Genomic DNA, 21,252 nt, shown 5'->3' on the forward strand with positions numbered 1-21,252 from the left:
GTTAACATTCAAACTTGATTACAATCTCAGGCATAACATCGACCTGTACTTGAGAAACTACCTTTGTTGCCAGACCATTTTCTATTCACTTGGGTAAGATGAATCTCATTACAGTTTGCTGACTTTTATTTGTATATGATTCCTACATATTTATGTTCGACTGTTTGTGAACAAGATCAAGCAAATTGCAAAACATACGATAATGTTACCTACTGTAAAGATCTCAATGATGTTTGGAACACGTTTCTTTATTTTAATGACCTAAATACACTGTTGGTCGATGATTCACAGAAAAAAATGATTTATAATCCGGTAAGTTACATTTATGTTGTAACATCCTCAATATTGGGTTAGTGACTAAATTGTAAAGTTTCAGAATTTGGTGATTTAAAGTATAATAATTGATTAGTACAAGGACTTACATGAAATATTGTGTAGGATCAAATTATAAAGAAGAAAGAATAGAGGATAGAATGGTCTTTTGCAAGGAAAATAATTAAAGAAGGGATTTATATATATTAGCTCCACGTGGAAGAGAAGAAAGAAAACCAAGGTTCCAAAGTTCTCTTCTTTTCTTCTTTTCTCCCAAACGTGAAGACTTATAGAAAAGGTAAGATTTTTCATAAGCTAATTGTTTGCTAAAATTTAAGTTTAGTTTTTCTTCTTAGATGTTAATTAAGCTTAAGGAAAGCTTAATTTTCTTTAAAACAAAAAGATAAAGAGTGTAGGAAGAATTAAAGATTAGGAGTGCTTGAATGGAATTTTGAAACAGAGTTCATATTTGGAATCAGAGGTTGAATTTGACTTGTTATCGACTTAATTAAGACATACGAAGTGTTAGAATTAGATTTAGAACATGTTAGAATTTGAGGGAGATTCTTGAAATCTATGTGGAGGATTGAATTTTTAAGTATAAGAGGTATTGAATGGGTATTAATTAATTTAAGTAGATGTATGCATGTTAAGGAGATAAAAAGATGGGAAATATGAAGTGTTGAGAGGATTATGAAGAGATTTTCGTGCTAAAATAACATTTCTGGGCTGTGTGCATCGATGCACATTCAATGTGTACCGATGCATCAAGGGTAAAATCCCAGAAATTGTTCAAGATGTATCGATGCACATGAGGTGTATCGATGCACTCCTTTAAAATAAAAACATCGAATGTCATTAGTGTATCGATGCACAAGTAGTGCATCGATGCACCCCCTTAAAATACAAACATCGAATGGGATTTATGTACCGATGCATAGATTATGCATCGATGCACCCGCCAAGGGATGCATCGATACATGGTGTAGTGCATCGATGCATACCTTCATTAAAAGATGAAAATAGCTTTCTTTTTAACCTATTGAGTGATAATTTAGAATATATTAATTAGTATTGATTAGTATCAATGTATTACTACGTAGATATAGAACGTAATTTTGTTCCGGAACAAACAAAGGATTAGGATCAAGTCAAAATAAACAAGGCCAAGGTGAGTGCATATCCTAGATGACATGGAATTGAGACAAGACTTGTGATAAGTCTATCTCTTATCATTAAATTTATGATTTTATATTCATGCACATGCATACATATATATGTGATAACGTTATAGTGATTTCATGCATTTTTCATTCATGATTAACATGGTATTATATGAATGAATGCCATTGTCAGAGAATTCTTCCAAATATGTGAAATAATGAAAATGATCATATGAAGTGACTTATGTGTTTACATGGACAGTGATGAAAGAGATATAAAATGAGAAATGTATTTATAATTAAGACCATGTTATTTAATATGAGAGCTATAGGTATAATTGGCATGCCAAGAGTCGAGGGATTATCAGTGGTCCTTCGGGACATAGTGGTTCTTCAGAATAATCAATGGTCCTTCAGGACATAGTGGTCATTTGGGACAAATATTCAGTGCCCCTTGAGGGAATTATACGAGTTGTGGTGACATCATAGTGCACAACCTCTATGTACTCACATACCTTTGTTCTCCATAATGTACATGGGCAATTCAAAGATAAGTTAAAGTGGAATTAGCAAAAGAATATATGTTTTATATGTGCATGTTACTGTAATATATGTTATAGTGAAATAGATGCATACAAATAAAGATGTCATGATCAGATGGTAAGAATGCATGTTCATGAATGCATTGATATATATATATATATATATTTTATATTATGTCTCACTAAGTCTATGACTTAGCGTGTAAGTGATTTATACGTAGGTACCAAGAATCAAGAGGAGCAGTAATAGAGGCGGCAAGGACATCATCACTACTAAAAGATCAGATCAGAAGTAATTGACAAAGTAGGTATTTTGGTTGTGTATAGAGTGTTGGCATGTAATAAGTGTTTATTATGAATGCTCTGATCGATTTTGTATTTTGTGGTCTCTTTTATGTAAATTAATGTATTTGGTTTTAATGAAAGTTTAAAATTTCCCTGTTTTTCTTTTAGTGTCAAAGTTTGAAAAGTCAATGTGACACCTTGGACTCATATTCGGGTCGAATATGGGCTAAGGGTTTTACATTTAATGGTATCAGAGCTACGGTTTAGTCGATTCTCGGCATAAACCGAAGTTTAGAGTGTCCTATAAAGTATACATGCCAATAAAATAATGAAAATTTCTGATCAGATATAATATTAAGAATGTTGTTTTGCTGATAGAATTGTATGGGTATGTTTTTATAGATGTCTGGACATGGTAGCTCTAAAAGTGAAGCGGGAGATGATAGGCCCACTGAAAGCAGTAATTCACCTACCCTGGCCAGACAGACTGAAGATCAGGCACCCTCTGGAGTGCCTGTAAGTGATCAAGATGTGTTCTTCAGAACACTGGACGCGGTATTGGCATATTTTCAACCTTCTGTTACTTTAACTCCAAGAATGAATGTTGCAAAGGAGTTTAAGGGGAGCACCAGAGTTTAGAGGTGAAGCCGAAGAAGGTCCTGTTGCTGTGGACCTTTGGCTTAATGATGTAAAAATCATGCTTGAGGGACTTCATTGTTCCGATCCAGAGAAGTTGAATGGAATAGTCTAATTACTCCGAGGGCAAGGAAGGATTTGGTGAACCAACGTTACATTAAGAATGCCTGGTGATCAAGTAACTTGGTCTTTGTTCTTAGAAGAGTTCAAGCATAAATATATCGGAGATCAGTTCATCCGACAGATGAAGCAAGAGTTCATGAATTTGAAGCAATGGAATCATACAGTGTATGAGTACGAATGTGAATTCAACAAGTTGAGCCATTTTGTTGCGGAGTTAATTCCTACAGAGAAGGATGTTTGCAATTGGTTTGTTGAGGGATTGTGTCCTCGTCTGAAAGAGATGCTTATTTTGTTGAATTTATCTTCGTTTCAAGAAGCGGTGAACCGTGCTAAAGCTCTGGAAAGAGCTCAAAATGAGAGGTTCGGGGATTCCCGAGTTCAAACTTCAAAAAGATCGGGTGCATCATCGAGTGTTGCACCATCAAAAAGGGGCAAAGATGTGAGTTCTCGACCCCAAGCGAGATCAGAGTCAGTTGCATCTTCTGCAAGGGGATCAAATCAGATGAGGGGTCGATAGACACAGTCAGTGGGATCTGGAGCTGGGAGATCTAACTCGAGCCAAGTCATACAATGTCCACAATGTGGAAGGAACCATTCGGGGATATGTAGAATGATTTTCGGAGCATGTTTTAAATGTGGGGACATTGGACATTTTGTTCGGGATTGTCCCATGTTAGCGGGTGAATCTGCTCATCCAGAGAGGTCTAGAGGTAGATAGAGGTACAGTCATAATCCTTGACTCCACAAGAGATACATTCCATAGATCGGCGTATAATCTCAAGACTAACGAGGATAGAGATGACCTATAACACCCTCAGACCCGTACCCGACCCGAATACGAGTCTGAGATGTCACATTGACTTTTCAAACTTTGACTCTTGACAAAATTCAAAGAAAATCTAAAACTTTCATTAAAGTAAAAGCGGTTTATTTACATAAATTGACCACAATAACAAAAATCGATCAGAACATATTTAACTCAATCAATTAGTGCATGTCAACAATATTCAAAATAACCAAACACCTTTAAATCACCTATTTTCTGATATGGAATTTTGTAAGGGAGATGATGACTTGTCTTGCCCTTCTTCGCTTCTGTAACCTACGTGTTAAACAATCACACGCTAAGTCTATGACTTAGTGAGGCATAAACAAACTCACTATAGCATATCATAACTAATTCCTATTATGCACATTTCATGTAATTATGATAAACCATAAAATGTATCCAAACATAATATATATATATATATATATATATATATATATATATATATATATATATATATATATATATATATCATATACATACATATTGTTTCACAAAGAAATACCCATATCATCATATAATTATGGTAACATATTTCTTAACACAAAACATATAAAGCGTATGTAATAAATTTCTCATTATCTCTTTAATAGTCTTATTTTCTTCTTCATCTTTCTTCTTTATCTTTTAGTCATATGTTCTTGTACCTATTCTTCTTAACCAAGCTATATACCTATCACCATCATATCACATATATCATTTCACCATAAAGATTACAAACAAAGCACATAATATCATACAAGGTTCTTTTATATCATCTTCTTTATTAGCCCATGTACACATGTGAGAACTATAGATATGTGAGTCTATAGAGGTTGTGCACTAATGCTGTCACCACAGCTCGTATAAATGCATTGAAGTGCCACGTAGAATGCACCTAAGTGCCGCGTAGAAATGCACCGAAGTGCCATATAAGATGTCTCTAAGGACCACGTAGAAAATTTCCTTTAGATCCATATACATATTCCAAGGACCAAGTATGTGTCTCAAAAGACCTCATAGATGTTCCAAAGGATACATATATGTCCCGATGGACCGCGTAAACCCTCGACTCTTGGCATACCAACTATACCCCTAGCTCTCATGACATATATCATGGGCATTATCTTTTATATCCTTTTTCATATTCATGTAAACATATCACATATTCATATAAACTCGTAGATTCATTCACATATACATTTAATCACGTAGTTCATGTAAATTCTCATATCATTTCGTATTCATGTATCACATGGCATATAACACTTCTCATGTGTTCCTATAAACATGTCATATCCTATGACTTATATCTTTTCGTATAATTTATGCTTTAATCTCTTATATTCACCTGATTCAATTTCATTTAACTTGTTTCACTTTCTCATATCACATATACTTTCTCTTTCATATATCTAATGTCATGTATCATATCTTGTAATCGTGTAAACATGTCTCTTTAATGTAATTTACATAGTAATGCCCTATATTTATATCATATAATGATTTAACCTAAGTCATCCTTTATAAAGTTTATAATACATGTTCAAATAGTCTCATTCTATCCTATAAATAATTTCTACTTATCTTATCTCATTTCTCTTTTCACTTACATAATTCATCTATATATACTAATTTAATCTATTTAATTAGTTCAATTTCCCATTACTTTATACATATACTCTTTCATAAAGCTTTGTAGCTCTTCACTTTATAATTCATAAACCATAGCTTCCTTTAACTATATAAATCTTCCCTATATAACTTATGTATCATTATTTAAATCTTCCCGATGGACCGCGTAAACCCTCGACTCTTGGCATACCAACTATACCCCTAGCTCTCATGACATATATCATGGGCATTATCTTTTATATCCTTTTTCATATTCATGTAAACATATCACATATTCATATAAACTCGTAGATTCATTCACATATACATTTAATCACATAGTTCATGTAAATTCTCATATCATTTCGTATTCATGTATCACATGGCATATAACACTTCTCATGTGTTCCTATAAACATGTCATATCCTATGACTTATATCTTTTCATATAATTTATGCTTTAATCTCTTATATTCACCTGATTCAATTTCATTTAACTTGTTTCACTTTCTCATATCACATATACTTTCTCTTTCATATATCTAATGTCATGTATCATATCTTGTAATCGTGTTCCCTATATAACACTATCCTTTAACTATATAAATCTTCCCTATATAAAGCTTTGTAGCTCTTCACTTTATAATTCATAAACCATACTTTATATCACTTTTCCGATTCAAACATGTGAAAACCTTCTATCACTATTCTAATATGATTTTAACTTTCTGAAATCAATCTTTGATCTTATGAGGCACTTCCTGAGGTGTTCGCTCTTCCTTTGCCTGGCCAGGGCAGGTGAATTGCTATCATCAGGTTCATCCCTCGCTTTCTTTGAAATTCTCATAATCAAATTTCTACTATATTAAACTAATCTTATTCTATTAGCAAGACAACATACTCTTTACACTATCAGATCAGAAATTTTTCACTCTGTGTTGGCATGTACACATTTTATGACACTTTGGACTTCGTTTAGCCAAGATCGACTAAACCTTAGCTCTGATACCATTAAATGTAACACCCTCAGACCCGTACCCGACCCGAATACGAGTCTGAGGTGTCACATTAACTTTTCAAACTTTGACTCTAGACAAAATTCAGAGAAAATTTAAAACTTTCATTAAAGTAAAAGCGGTTTATTTACATAAATTGACCACAATAACCAAAATCGATCAGAGCATATTTAACTCAATCAATTAGTGCATGTCAACTATATTCAAAATAACCAAACACCTTTAATCATCTATTTTTTGATCTAAAATTTTGTAAGGGAGATGATGACTTGTCTTGCTATTCTTCGCTGCTCTTCTCGCTTCTGTAACCTACGTGTGAAACATCACATGCTAAGTCTATGACTTAGTGAGGCATAAACAAACTGACTATAACATGATAACTAATTCCTATTATGCACATTTCAAGTAATCATGATAAACCATAAAATGTATCCAAACATAAATATATATATATATATATATATATTATATATATATATATATATATATATATATATATATATATATATCATATACATACATAGTTTTCACAAAGAAATACCCTATCATCATATAATTCTGGTAACATATTTCTTAACAAAATATAAAGCGTATGTAATAAATTTCTCATTATCTCTTTAATAGTCTTATTTTCTTCTTCATCTTTCTTTTTTATCTTTTATTCATATGTTCTTGTACCTATTCTTCTTAACCAAGCTATATACACATCACCATCATATCACATATATCATTTCACCATAAAGATTACAAACAAAGCACATAATATCAGACAAGGTTCTTTTATATCATCTTCTTTATTAGCCCATGTACACATGTGAGAACTATAGATATGTGAGTCTATAGAGGTTGTGCACTAATGCTGTCACCACATCTCGTATAAATGCATTGAAGTGCCACGTAGAATTACACCTAAGTGCCGCGTAGAAATGCACCGAAGTGCCATATAAGATGTCTCTAAGGACCACGTAGAAAATTTCCTTTAGATCAATATACATACTCCAATGACCAAGTATGTGTCCCAAAAGACCTTATAGATGTTCCAAAGGATACATATATGTCCCGAAAGACCGCGTAGACCCTCGACTCTTGGCATGCCAACTATACCCCTAACTTTCATGACATATATCATGGGCATTATCTTTTATATCCTTTTTCATATTCATTTAAACATATCACATATTCATATAAACTCGTAGCTTCATTCACATATACATTTAATCACGTAGTTCATGTAAATTCTCATATCATTTCGTATTCATGTATCACATGGCATATAACACTTCTCATGTGTTCCTATAAACATGTCATATCCTATGACTTATATATTTTCGTATAATTTATGCTTTAATCTCTTATATTCACCTGATTCAATATCATTTAACTTCTTTCACTTTCTCATACACATATACTTTCTCTTTCATATATCTAATGTCATGTATCATATCGTAATCGTGTAAACATCTCTCTTTAATGTAATTTACATAGTAAATGCCCTATATTTATATATGATTTATAAGTCATCCTTTATAAAGTTTATAATACATGTTGAAATAGTTCATTCTATCCTATAAATAATTTATACTTATCTTATCATTTCCCCTTTTACTTACATAATCATCTATATATACTAATTTAATCTATTTAATTAGTTCAATTTCCCATTACTTCATACATATACTCTTTCATAAAGCTTTGTAGCTCTTCACTTTATAATTCATAAACCATAGTTTCCTTTAACTATATAATCTTCCCTATATAACTTATGTATCCTTATTTATGCATATGCCCTCGAATTTACACTATCTTCATAGAGTCTTCTAACATTTCTCGTGTGATCACCTATACCATATAATAGACTTATACTTGATTATCTTATGTTCACTCGTTTATTCATTCCTTATGTCTTTATCATATAATTTATTTCATGTTCTTCCATTACATTTTAGTGTTTTACACAAATCCTATAGCATATACAAAGCATATCAATATCTTTAGTTATGCATATATACAATTAATGTAAAATATATAATCACATATAACACATATAATAATACAACCACATAATCTTATTCATGACTTCATGCATATTAGGAAATAGACTCATCGCAAGTCATATTTCCATTAAGCAATACATGTCACTATTATGCACTCACTTGGCCTCACTAGTCAATTCTAATCTCTTATCTTTCCCCTTGATCGATCTTACTTGTCAATGATTCCGAAACTTGTTTAGGCTCTAAATCTACATAATTATACATTTTAAGGAAATTATCAGATACCTACACCTTATAATCTGATACTACAACTTAAATGAACTTAATAAACTAATATTCACTTTTTCCTTCAGGGGTACCGATGAACTATAGGTGCATCGGTACCCAAAATAGCTTCAAATATTGATGCATCGATGCACCCCTTACTGCATCGATGCACCCCTTACTGCATCGATGTACCCCTTACTGCATCGATGACCTTCAAAATTTCTTGGTGCATCGGTGCACACTCATAGTGCATCGATACATTCCTGGCATTCGATGTTCTTCTTAAAGAGTGCATTGGTACACTTTGAATGTGTACCGATACACCTTGCCCAGAAATTACTCTTTGGGCACGATAATTCACTCTTTCATCTTCAAACTTCATGGTTCATCCTCTTTATAATCCTAACCTACATATACATTCTTAGATTCATTTATTCATTTATCTTGTCTTTAACCTTAATATCCTCTCCTCTTTATTAACTTCAATAATCATACCAAATTTTCAACATGTTTTAAAACTCAACTTCAAATCTATTAACTTCTTCTATTTCAAAAATTCACTTAAAAACTCATTTTTCTTAATTTCTCGTAACTTGTTAATCTTTAAGTTTTAAGCCACTAAAGCTTTTCTTAATCTTTCTTAATATCCCAAGAATCATAACAAGCTTTAAAACGAAAGAATTAACCAACTGAAGACCCACTTACCTTATACCAGGCTTCACGGTGGAGAGGAGGAAGAAGAAGACTGAAGAATGCTCTGGAGAAATTATCTCCTTTTCACGTTCTTATTACCTTTTATAAAGGGAAATAAAAGTATTTCCTGAAAATGACCATAATACCCTTATTACTTTCAAACTTTATTATTAAATCCAACATCAATACTTTTCATTTAAATCCCTAAACTTTAATCTTTTCTGAGATTGGTCACTAATTACCAAAATTCTATTTTGGTCATTGACCCAACTTTTGGGATTTATATGACCCAGAAATAATAGCAGGTATCTTTCAGTTGTATGACAATAACATGTTTTTGTATTGATTAATTCGGGGTCTATATATTCATACATTTGCAGTATGTTAGTGAAGAATTGAATATTTCGTTAGAATCTACTAGTAGTGAGGTAATAGTGACTAATCCGTTAGGATACAGTGCTCGATTAATATGGTATGTCGAGGGTGTCCCATACAGATTCGGGGAATTGAATTCCCTGCTAATCTATGGAATTACCTTTTGACGAATTCGAGGTGATACTGGGAATGGACTGGTTATATCGTTATTACGCTAATGTTGACTGTAGACTGAAAAGAGTAATGCTGAGAAGTTCAATAGATATAGAAGTTATTGTATTTAGTAAAGGATGTAGCCCATTGGCTAATGTAATATCATTGATGTTGGTAAAGAAGTTATTACTACAGGGATGTCAAGAGTTTATTGTAAGTGTGCTGGATATGAGGAAAAAGAGAAGGGGATTGAAGAATTCCTATAGTCAGAGAGTTTTCTGACGTTTTTCCTGCGGAGTTACCGGGTTTGCCTCTAGACAGAGAGGTAGAATTTCAGATTGAAGTAATGCCGGGAACTGCACCTATTGCCATGTCACCATACATAATGGCCCCAAAAGAGTTACAAGAATTAAAGATCCAATTACAAGAATTACTGGACAAAGGGTTTATCACATCGAGTGTCTCACCATAGGGAGCTCTAGTTTTTTTCGTCAAAAAGAATGATGGATCCATTCATCGTTGCATTGATTATAGGCAACTCAATAAAGTGACCATTAAAATAAGTATCCCCTCACCCGAATTGATGATTTGTTTGATCAGTTAAAGGGAGCTTCAGTGTTTTCAAAGATTGATTTATGTTATGGGTACCATCAATTGAAGATTCAAGATAAATATATTTCAAAGACGACATTCAGAACGAGGTATGGTCATTATGAGTTAATCATGATGCCGTTTGGAGTTACGAATGCCCCGGCTGCTTTCGTGGATCTCATGAACCGAATATTTCAACCTTATTTGGATTGATTCGTTGTGGTATTCGTTGACGATATTTTAGTGTATTCGAAGTCGGAAGAAGAGCATAGTTTGCATTTGAAGATCGTTCTACAGACTTTGAGAGAAAATAAGCTTTATGCCAAACTCTCCAAATGTGAATTCTGGTTGAAGAAAGTGACATTTCTTGGACATGTAATTTCTGCATATGGGATTCGAGTAGATCCCCAAAAGATTAAAGTTATTTTAGAGTGGGAAATTCCAAAGAATATGTTAGAAGTTCAGAGTTTTCTAGGGTTAGCTGGCTATTACTAAATGTTCGTTAAAAAACTTTTCGATAATAGCATTACCCTTAACCAAGTTATTGAGGAAAGAGGTAAAATTTTCTTGGACTCCGGAGTGCCAAGAGAGTTTTGAAAAGTTAAAGATTTTGACAGAAGCTCCAGTCTTGGATAACCCGAATCTGACAAGAACTTTGTAGTGTACAGTGATGCATCTCATAACGGGTTGGGATGTGTGTAATGCAAGAAGGCAAAGTGGTGGCCTATGCTTCGAGGTAATTAAAACCACATGAGAAGAATTAACCAACACATGATCTGGAGATGGCGGCAGTAGTGTTCACTCTTAAGATCTGGCGTCATTATTTGTATGGTGAGCGATGCTATTTGTATACGGATCATAAGAGTTTGAAATATTTGATGAATCAAAAGGAGTTAAATTTAAGACAACGAAGATGGGTGGAATTCTTAAAGGATTATGATGTAGTGATCGATTTTCATATGGGAAAAATAAATGTGGTAGCAGATTCCTTAAGTTGAAAGACGTTTGCAGCCTTAAGAGCTTTGGATGCCAGACTATCATTAAGAGGAGACGATGCATATGTGCAGAGTTGACTTTCAAGCCATTATGGCTAGATCGAATTAAATAATTGCAAACTAGAGATAAAATGCTTAAAGAAGCTACATCAGATAAGGAATGGAGAGGTTACGGATTATGAAGTGAAAGTTGATGGGAACCTATATTATCAATGGAGGCTAGTGATTCCAGATGATGATGAGTGGAAGAAAGACTTGCTAACGGAAGCTCATTGTAGTCCATTGACTATGCATCCGGGAGGAAACAAAATGTATATGGATCTCAGTGGAAATGGGAGACTGTAACAATGGATTTTGTAACGGGTTACCTTGACCCTGAATAAAAGAGATCCATTTGGGTAATTGTAGACAGATTGACTAAGTCATGTCATTTTATTCCAGTACGAGTTGACTTTTCCATGGTAAGTATGCTGAGTTATATATCAGGGAGATTATACGTCTATGGTGTACCTTTCTATTATTTCTGATCGAGATCCTAGATTTACTTTACGGTTTGGAAATCATTACATAAAGCATGGGAACTCGGTTGAACTTAGTACAGTGTTTCATCCACAAACCGATGGGCAATCCGAGAGAACAATCCAAATTTTGGAGGATATGTTGAGAGCTTGTGTTATCGAGTTCACAGGATCATGGGAAAGGTATTTGCCTCTTGCTAAATTCACGTACAACAATAGTTATCAATTAAGCATCAAAATGGCACCTTATGAAGCTTAATGGAAGAAGATGTCGTACGCCCTCTAAATTGGTTTGAGCTTAAAGACAAATAAATTCTTGGTCCGGAGTTGATCCAAGAAGTGAAAGAAAATGTTCAAGTAATTCAAAGTAATCTCAAAGAAGTAGCTGATAGACATAAATCATACGCGAATCTAAAGAGAAAAGAGATCAATATCAAATAGGAGATAAAGTGTTTCTCAAGTGTCTCCTTGGAAGAAGGTTTTGAGATTTGGTCGAAGAGGAAAGTTAAGTCCTCGATTCATTGGACCTTATGAGATTGTAAAGAGAGTTGGACCAGTGACATATCAATTGGCATTTCCACCTGAAATGGAAAAGATCATGATGTCTTCCATGTCTCAATGCTTCGGAAGTATCGATCTGATCCCTCCCACATTGTGACTCCAGAAGAGATCGAATTCAATCGGATTTAAATATGAGGAAGAACCAGTCCAAATCTTAGCTCATGAGATTAAGAAATTAAGGAACAAGATTATTCCATTAGTCAAAGTATTGTGGAGAAATCACAAAGTAAAGGAACAACATGGGAGAGTGAAGAGGATATGAGGAATCAATACCCCATCTCTTCGTGCAATGAAAATTTGAGGACGAATTTTCATTAGGTGAGATTTGTAACATCCTCAATACTGGGTTAGTGACTAAATTGTAAAATTTTAGAATTTGGTGATTTAAAGTAAAATAATTGATTAGTGCAAGGACTTATATGAAATGTTGTGTAGGATCAAATTATAAAGAAGAAAGAATAGAATGATAGAATGGTCTTTTGCAAGGAAAATAATTAAGAAGGGCTTAATTTTATTTAAAACAACAAGATAAAGAGTGTAGGAAGAATTAAAGATTATGAGTGCTTGAATGGAATTTTGAAAAAAGAGATCATATTTGGAATCGGAGGTTGAATTTGACTTGTTATCGACTTAATTAAGACATACAAAGTGTTAGAATTAGATTTAGAACATGTTGGAATCTTGAATCTATGTGGAGCATTGAATTTTTAAGTATAAGAGGTATTGAATGGTATTAATTAGTTTAAGTAGATGTATGCAAGTTAAGGAGATAAAAAGATGGGAAATATGAAGTGTTGAGAGGATTATAAAGATATTTTCGTGCTAAAATAACATTTCTGGGCTGTGTGCATCGATGCACATTAAATGTGTACCGATGCATCAAGGGTAAATCCCAGAAATTGTTCAAGGTGTATCGATGCACATGAGGTATATCGATGCACTCCTTTAAAATTAAAACATCGAATGTCATTCGTGTATCGATGCACAAGTAGTGCATCGAGGCACCCCCTTAAAATACAAACATCGAATGGGATTTATATACCGATACATAGATTGTGCATCGATGCACCCGTCAAGGGATGCATCGATACATGGTGTAGTGCATCCATGCATACCTTCATCAAAAGATGAAAATAACTTTCTTTTTAGCCTAAGGAGTGATAGTTTAGAATATATTAATTAGTATACTGATTAGTATCAATGTATTACTATGTAGATATAGAACGTAATTTCGTTCTGGAACAAACAAAGGATTAGGATCAAGTCAAAATAAGCAAGGTCAAGGTGAGTTCATATTCTAGATGAAATGGAATTAAGACAAGACTTGCGATAAGTCTATCTCTTATCATTGAATTTATGATTTTATATTCATGCACATGCATACATATATATGTGTTAACGTTATAATGAATTCATGCATTTTTCATTCATGATTAATATGGTATTATATGAATGAATGCCATTATCAGAGAATTCTTCCAGATATGTGAAATAGTGAAAATGATAATATGAAGTGACTTATGTGTTTACATGGACAGTGATGAAAGATATATGAAATGAGAAATGTGTTTATAATTAAGCCATGTTATTTAATATGAGAGCTATAGGTATAATTAGCATGCCAAGAGTCGAGCGATTATCAGTGGTCCTTCGGGACATAGTGGTTCTTCGGAACAATCAGTGGTCATTCGGGACAAATATTCAGTGCCCCTTGAGGGAATTATACGAGCTGTGGTGACATCATAGTGCACAACCTCTATGTACTCACATACCTTTATTCTCCATAATGTACATGGGCAATTCAAAGACAAGTTAAAGTGGAATTAGCATAAGAATATATGTTTTATATGTGCATGTTACCGTCATATGTTATAGTGAAATAGATGCATACAAATAAAGATGTCATGATCAGATGGTAAGAATGCATGTTCATGAATGCATTGTTATAAATATATATTTTTATATTATGCCTCACTAAGTCTATGCGTGTAAGTGATTTACACGTAGGTACCAAGAATCAAGAGGAGCAGTAATAGAGGCAGCAAGGACAACATCACTACTAAAGATCATATCAGAAGTAATTGACAAAGTAGTACTTTGGTTGTGTATAGAGTGTTGGCATGTAATAAGTGTTTAATTACGAATGCTCTGATCGATTTTGTATTTTATGGTTTCTTTTATGTAAATTAATGTATTTGGTTTTAATGAAAGTGTAAAATTTCGGTGTTTTTCTTTAAGTATCAAAGTTTGAAAAGTCAATGTGACACCTTGGACTCATATTCGGGTCGGATATGGGTTAAGGGTGCTACATATGCAATATGTTTTTCCAGTTAAACAGGTGTTCATACATTGATTGATTAACAATTTATGTGTTTATATAGAAATACAATTACATATGTCCACAGTCCTTTGACGATGCTTCCCATTCGGGCGACAATGCTCTAGGTATGACACAAATTTATTCCTGCTTATGCGAATTTAGTAGTAAAATTGCACCTCGTTAGTTTGATAATTGAAATTATTTATATATGTTCTCAGAAAAAGGAGGTAACATACGAGAGTATTTGGAAAATTAGTTGAAGGCGCCTAATGTTCTGGACTTCGTTAGAAATAACCCTTTTTGATCGGATTAATTTTATTGTAGGTACATTATTTGAACATTGTTATGTATAAATTATTTGAACATTGTTTTGTATAAATTTCTTGTGTACGTATGTTACTTGAACAATATGAATCAATTATACAATTTCATTTATAAGGTAACAACTTACCTTTTTCAAAACTTATTAACTTAGCTAATATGCATGTTATCATTGATTATTTCATATTTGCTTCTCTGTATACAGATACATTTGAGGATTGTTGAAATATCAATACTAGTTATTAATGTATTTACATCTGCGTTCAAATGTATCGAAACACATTATTAAAGAATTGTTTTCTATAATATCCACAACAAAGTTTTCATACATAAAGTTTCCAAACTTAAAGTTTCCCATAAAGTGTCGATACAGTTTTAAAAAGTATCGATCCCATAAACATCGAAATCCATAAATATAATGTAATAAGTAAATTTACAATGTAACCGGTATAACTAAACCAGTTTTATTTGAAATACATAATTTATCGACACTTCTGGAATTTGTATCGATATTGTTTCTCCAGAAAGAATGCCCATAAAGGAAGTACTCATAAAGTGTCGAAACATTTTTAAAACGTATCGATCCAAAAAAATCGAAACCAATAATTATAATGTAATCGGTAATTTGTAATATAACCGATATAAATACCGATTTTATGTGAGAATAGGTCTACATAATATGTCGACACTATTAATGTTGTGTCGATACTTTTTGTACAAAATGAATGCCCAAAAGGGTGAACGCATAATGTGGTGATACATTTATAAAAAGTATAGATCCCAAAAACATCGAAAATGATAATTATAATGTAATAGGTAAATTTACAATGTAATCGGTATAAATAAACTGCTTTTTTGAGAAAATAGATATATAATGTATCGACACTTGTGGAATTTGTTTTGATACTTTTGGTCCACAAGGAAAATCCAAAAATGGTGACCCATAAAGTGTCGATACATTTAAACAACATCGATCCCTAAAACATCGAACATAAATATATATAATAGGTAATTTGTAATATAACCGATATAAATATACCAGTTTTATGTCAGAATAGGTCTACATAATGTGTCGACACGTTTTAATGATGTGTCGATACTTATTGTCCAGAATGAATACCCAAGAGGGTGAACGCATAAAGTGTCGATACATTTATAAAAAGTATCGATCCCAAAAACATCAAAACCGATAATTATAATGTAATAGGTAAATTTACAATGTAACCGGTATAAATATACCGGTTTTATGAGAAAATAGTTGAACATAATGTATGGACATGTTTTAGATTTGTTCGATACTTATAAATAACGCGTTTTTTATTCCTTGTTTATATATGTAACATTATAAACCTCAAATTGACAAACCCTAAAGGCAATTCTCTCTCTTCCTCTGTGACGAATACCAGCGTTCATAATAGTTACGATCAGTTATTTATATAAATTTCTCGATATTATGGTTTTGATTTCTATATTGGACACTTTTTTCCCTTCTTCTGTTTGATAGGTATGTTGTCGAAACCCTAACTTTTTAGAAAATTCTCAGAAATAGGGGTTAGGTTTTAAAGTTTGCTGTTTGTGAATGGTTATAGGTTGCAAGTTCAATCTTTGTTCGCGAAGATGATGACCTTCAAATGGAGCCCTAGCGTGTGTCAATATTGAAGAAAATTGAAAGTGACCAGTAAATATCAATGTATTCATGTAATTGTTCTCGAAATGGTAATTGAATTAAAGTATTTAATCCAACTAAATTGATTCAAATCTCTACAGTCTTACTGAATACGAAAGGATAAAGGAAGCTCATAATCATGTTGGTTGCATAGCCAATAAAACCCAGGGGTCCAAATGGTAAGCTAACAATTGGTAAGGAAAGTTTTCTTTTAGGGTTTAGGGTTTAGAGCCTTCCAACGTAAGGAGTACATGATTGAACATTACGTATAATAGTTGTATTCAGTTGTTGAAGAATTGTTCTTAATTTTATATAAGGATAGTTGTTATGATATACGTTCAAGTTTCGGGACCAATTAGTTAGATGCGTGCAGTAGCCTATATCCTCGAGGCAGAGCACAAGAAATTTGGCACTTAAAGATTTACCAAGAGAGGTAGCTTTTTCTCTAAATGAATATCGAACCTAAATCTACTTTGCAATTATGCCTATCAAGCTGAAGAGAACCTACTGAATAATAGAATTTGCACACAACTGCAAGCATTTTAAACCCTAAACCCAACTACTCGCATTGAAAATTATGCAACAGAGATGTCAATCATTTTATGGAAAATTTTCCACGTGAGGAGTTGGGTTTAGCGTTTAAAATTCTTGCAGTTGTGTGCAAATCCTATTTTTCAGCAGGTTCTCTTCAGTATGATCGGCATAATTGCAAGTTGATTCTAGGTTCGGTATTCATTCAGAGCAAAAGCAACCGCTCTTGGTAAATCTTTAAGTGTCAAATTTCTTGTGCTCTGCCTTGAGGATATAGGCTACTGCACGCATCTAACTAATTGGTCCCGAAACGTGAACGTATATCATAACAACTATCCTTATATAAAATTAAGAACAATTCTTCAACAACTGAATACAACTATTATACGTAATGTTCAATCATGCACTCCTTACGTTGGAGGGCTCTAAACCCTAAACCCTCAAAGAAAGCTTGTCTACCAATTGCTAGCTTACCATTTGGACCCCCAGGTTTTATTGGCTATGCAATCAACATGATTAACCTGGATAATCCAGTTACAGAACTGATTCCGGCCATGATTGCATGAGACTATAGACTACAGATTGTTTGGCATTTATGTGATGATGCGGATGAAATATTAAACGGTCTCGTAAGCCACAATCAAAATAGACTGAGAGAGGAAATTTTGATAATGTAGGGTTAATTTTGTATAAGTTACATATGATTTATAATTTTGTATGTGAATGTAATTATGTATGAGATAAGAAAAGTTAGCAATAGGTTGTTGTACATGTTTCTTATACACAATATGAGTCATGTTGATACTTACGATATATGGTGATCGTTGTCATCACGTGCGGGACTGAATGGTCATTCCATTCTCTTCGAAAAAATCAGTTGATGTAGGTTGTGCACTTGTATTCAAACTAAGCTTGACTTGAGGACTTGTTAGTTTGTTATGTCCCTCACCGTTGCACTACCCACATCGCCTAATTTTCTTCTCGACCTTGTTCTTCGATACTTCTTTTCGCTTGCGTTATTTTCGTTGAAGGTCGCAAACGTTGTTTACTACACTGCTCTGATTGAGTGAATCATTCAAACCAAACGAGTTTTCAAATTCTTCTATTAGTCTTTTCATCTCATCTCTTGTGGTTTTGAAAGACGCATCTGTCTTTGATGCAATGTAGCATAAGAACGTAGAGCAGCGAACCTTGCCATTTACATCACTTCTGGAGGCACATTCAAGTCAACATAATTGGGTGCAGAAGCCTTCGCATCCTTAGTCCACCTACTTTGAATCAAAGTCCCAGGAAAATATGTGTAATCCAAGTGCTTCAAAATGTGAAGTTGATGGCGACATGGAAGTTCAACGGTCTCGAATTTTTTGCAGGAGCAAATTAAGGTTTCCGTACAAGAATCAAACTAATTTCAAATGTCCTATTTTTTCTTTGTACTTTGTCAAAATATAATGTTGACATTCATCTGATAAGGACTGAATCTCTTCCTCAATCCGGTACAATGTCTCCCGTTGAAGTTCATCTCCCGTTGAAATTCATCTTGGAACGCACGAAAAGATTCGCGGGTAAAAATCTCCGCAACATGGCTTTCAAGTTTGACCAGTTTTGTGATCTGGAAGGGCTTCTTCTGGGAACTTAAGTAATCCTCTTTCAACTCGTTCATACGCATTCTACTAATTCCATCTTCAATTGCATAAATAACATCTAAATATGTCTTCTTATGTTTCAGTGCAATCGCTAGTTAAGCATTCATAGACTCGCACCTTTGTGTTGAGCAAATATTGGCAAAAAAATGACTGGTTAGATATGCTTGTGCCCATATGTGCCGAGTATTTCCCTTCTCAATCACCCATGGATACTTTTCAACGTTGAATTCTGAAACAACCGAACGCCATTGAATATTGAATTCTTCGGTTGTCCAGCAGGAAGCCATGCATTTTGAGAATGCTGCTGTAACTTTTGGGTCACCAATGTTAGCTTGTGCATTGCGAGAACTATGCCAAGAACATAATTTGTTCTTAGCATAAGGGATAACAGATTTGATAGCCCTCTGCATTGCCCTATCCCCACCGGTGACAACTGAAATAGGCGATTTATTCATCATGGCTTCTAAAAAATTGTGTAGCACTTACTCGAAAGATTGGGACGTCTTGTCAGCGATTATGGCAGTGGCAAACACAATTGTGTTATGGTGATGATTGACACGAAATAGGCATAATTGGTCGACCATACAAATTATCTTTGTACGTTGTGTCGAACGCAATTACATCACCGAAGCATGTGTAATCTGATCTCGATGTAGAATCCGACCAAATAAGATTATGTAATGCCCCTGATTCGTCTACCGAGTATGTCATAAAAAACCTGGGATCATCATGTTTCTTATAATCAAAGTAAGCAATAAGCGCATTCACATCCCCATCGACGATTTCCTTTGCTTTACCTCTTTGAAGTGAATTGTAGAGGTCTTTATGTGTAATCCAACATTATGATAGCCCCCTGCCTGCTACGTTAAATAGTTCATTACTTGTGACGTGCCAACACCGACCTCTTTCATGTTGTTGCCTCATCGATATCAGTCTTATTTACAGCTATTAGAATGCATAAATGGTGTCATAGCAGGTGTGCACAATGCATGATTATGTTTCTGATAAGAGTTACTTATATCCCAGTGATCGTTTGTATTGTTGTTGTAACTACCACTCTAGCCTTGCATCATGTTCTTGTGACTGGCGTATGAGCACGTTGACGATCAACAGTATTGCCTTTTGATACTCAAAACCCTTCTTTGGAACAACAAAATTATTGTGTCTTCAGCTTCCCTTCCATGTCAAGCCTTGTTGTTCCCTTACGTTCACTAAACCCATGTTCCCGTGTGAATCCCTTGTAAAAGTACTAAGCTTGATCACGTGAAGAGAAGAGCTGACCAACCAATCTGTCAGATTCATCAACATTATGTACTTCATGGCATTCCTCGATTGGCTTATCATTGTCTGCATCAGTATGATCCATGAAAACAATTTTGTTGTGCAAGTTCAGTGGTCCCGGAGTTGATGGAGATGTAAGTAAAGGTTCATTCATTCAACATATTTCAGTCGGGAGTCGTATTGGTAGTGGTAGTTGAAGGGTGAATACAACATTAAATTCGCGTGACATATTTAGGTGTGTACAATAACTACCTAAATATGTGTCGATACATTTTCTAAAAGTATCGACCAAAAAACATCGAAACCAATAATTAATGTAATAGGTAAATTAACAATATAACTGGTATAATATACCGGTTAATTAAAAAACAGGTCAACATAATGTATCGACACTTGTGTAATTTGTGTCGATACTTATTGTCCAGAATGAATGCCCAAACGATGTACACGCATAAAGTGTCGATACAATTAATAAAAGTATCGATCCTAATAAAATCGAAACCGATAATTATAATGTAATAGGTAAATTTATAATGTAACCGGTATAAATATACCGGTTTTATGTTCAAATAGGTGAACATAATGTATCGACAAGTTTTATATTTGTGTCCATACTTTTTGTCCAAAATGAATGTCAAAAGGGGTTGCACGCATAAAGTGTCGATACATGTTTTTAAAAGTATCGATCCAAAAAACATCGAAACCGATAATTATAATGTAATATGTAAATTTACAATGTAACCGGTATAAATATACCGGTTTTATGAGAAAATATGTCATCATAAAGTATCGACACTTATTAAATTTGTGTCAATACATTTTATCCATAATGAATGCCAAACAT

The sequence above is a fragment of the Hibiscus syriacus genome, unplaced genomic scaffold, assembly GCF_006381635.1.
Source record: "Hibiscus syriacus cultivar Baekdansim isolate YM2019G1 unplaced genomic scaffold, ASM638163v2 tig00110987_pilon, whole genome shotgun sequence".
Lineage (NCBI taxonomy): Eukaryota > Viridiplantae > Streptophyta > Magnoliopsida > Malvales > Malvaceae > Hibiscus > Hibiscus syriacus.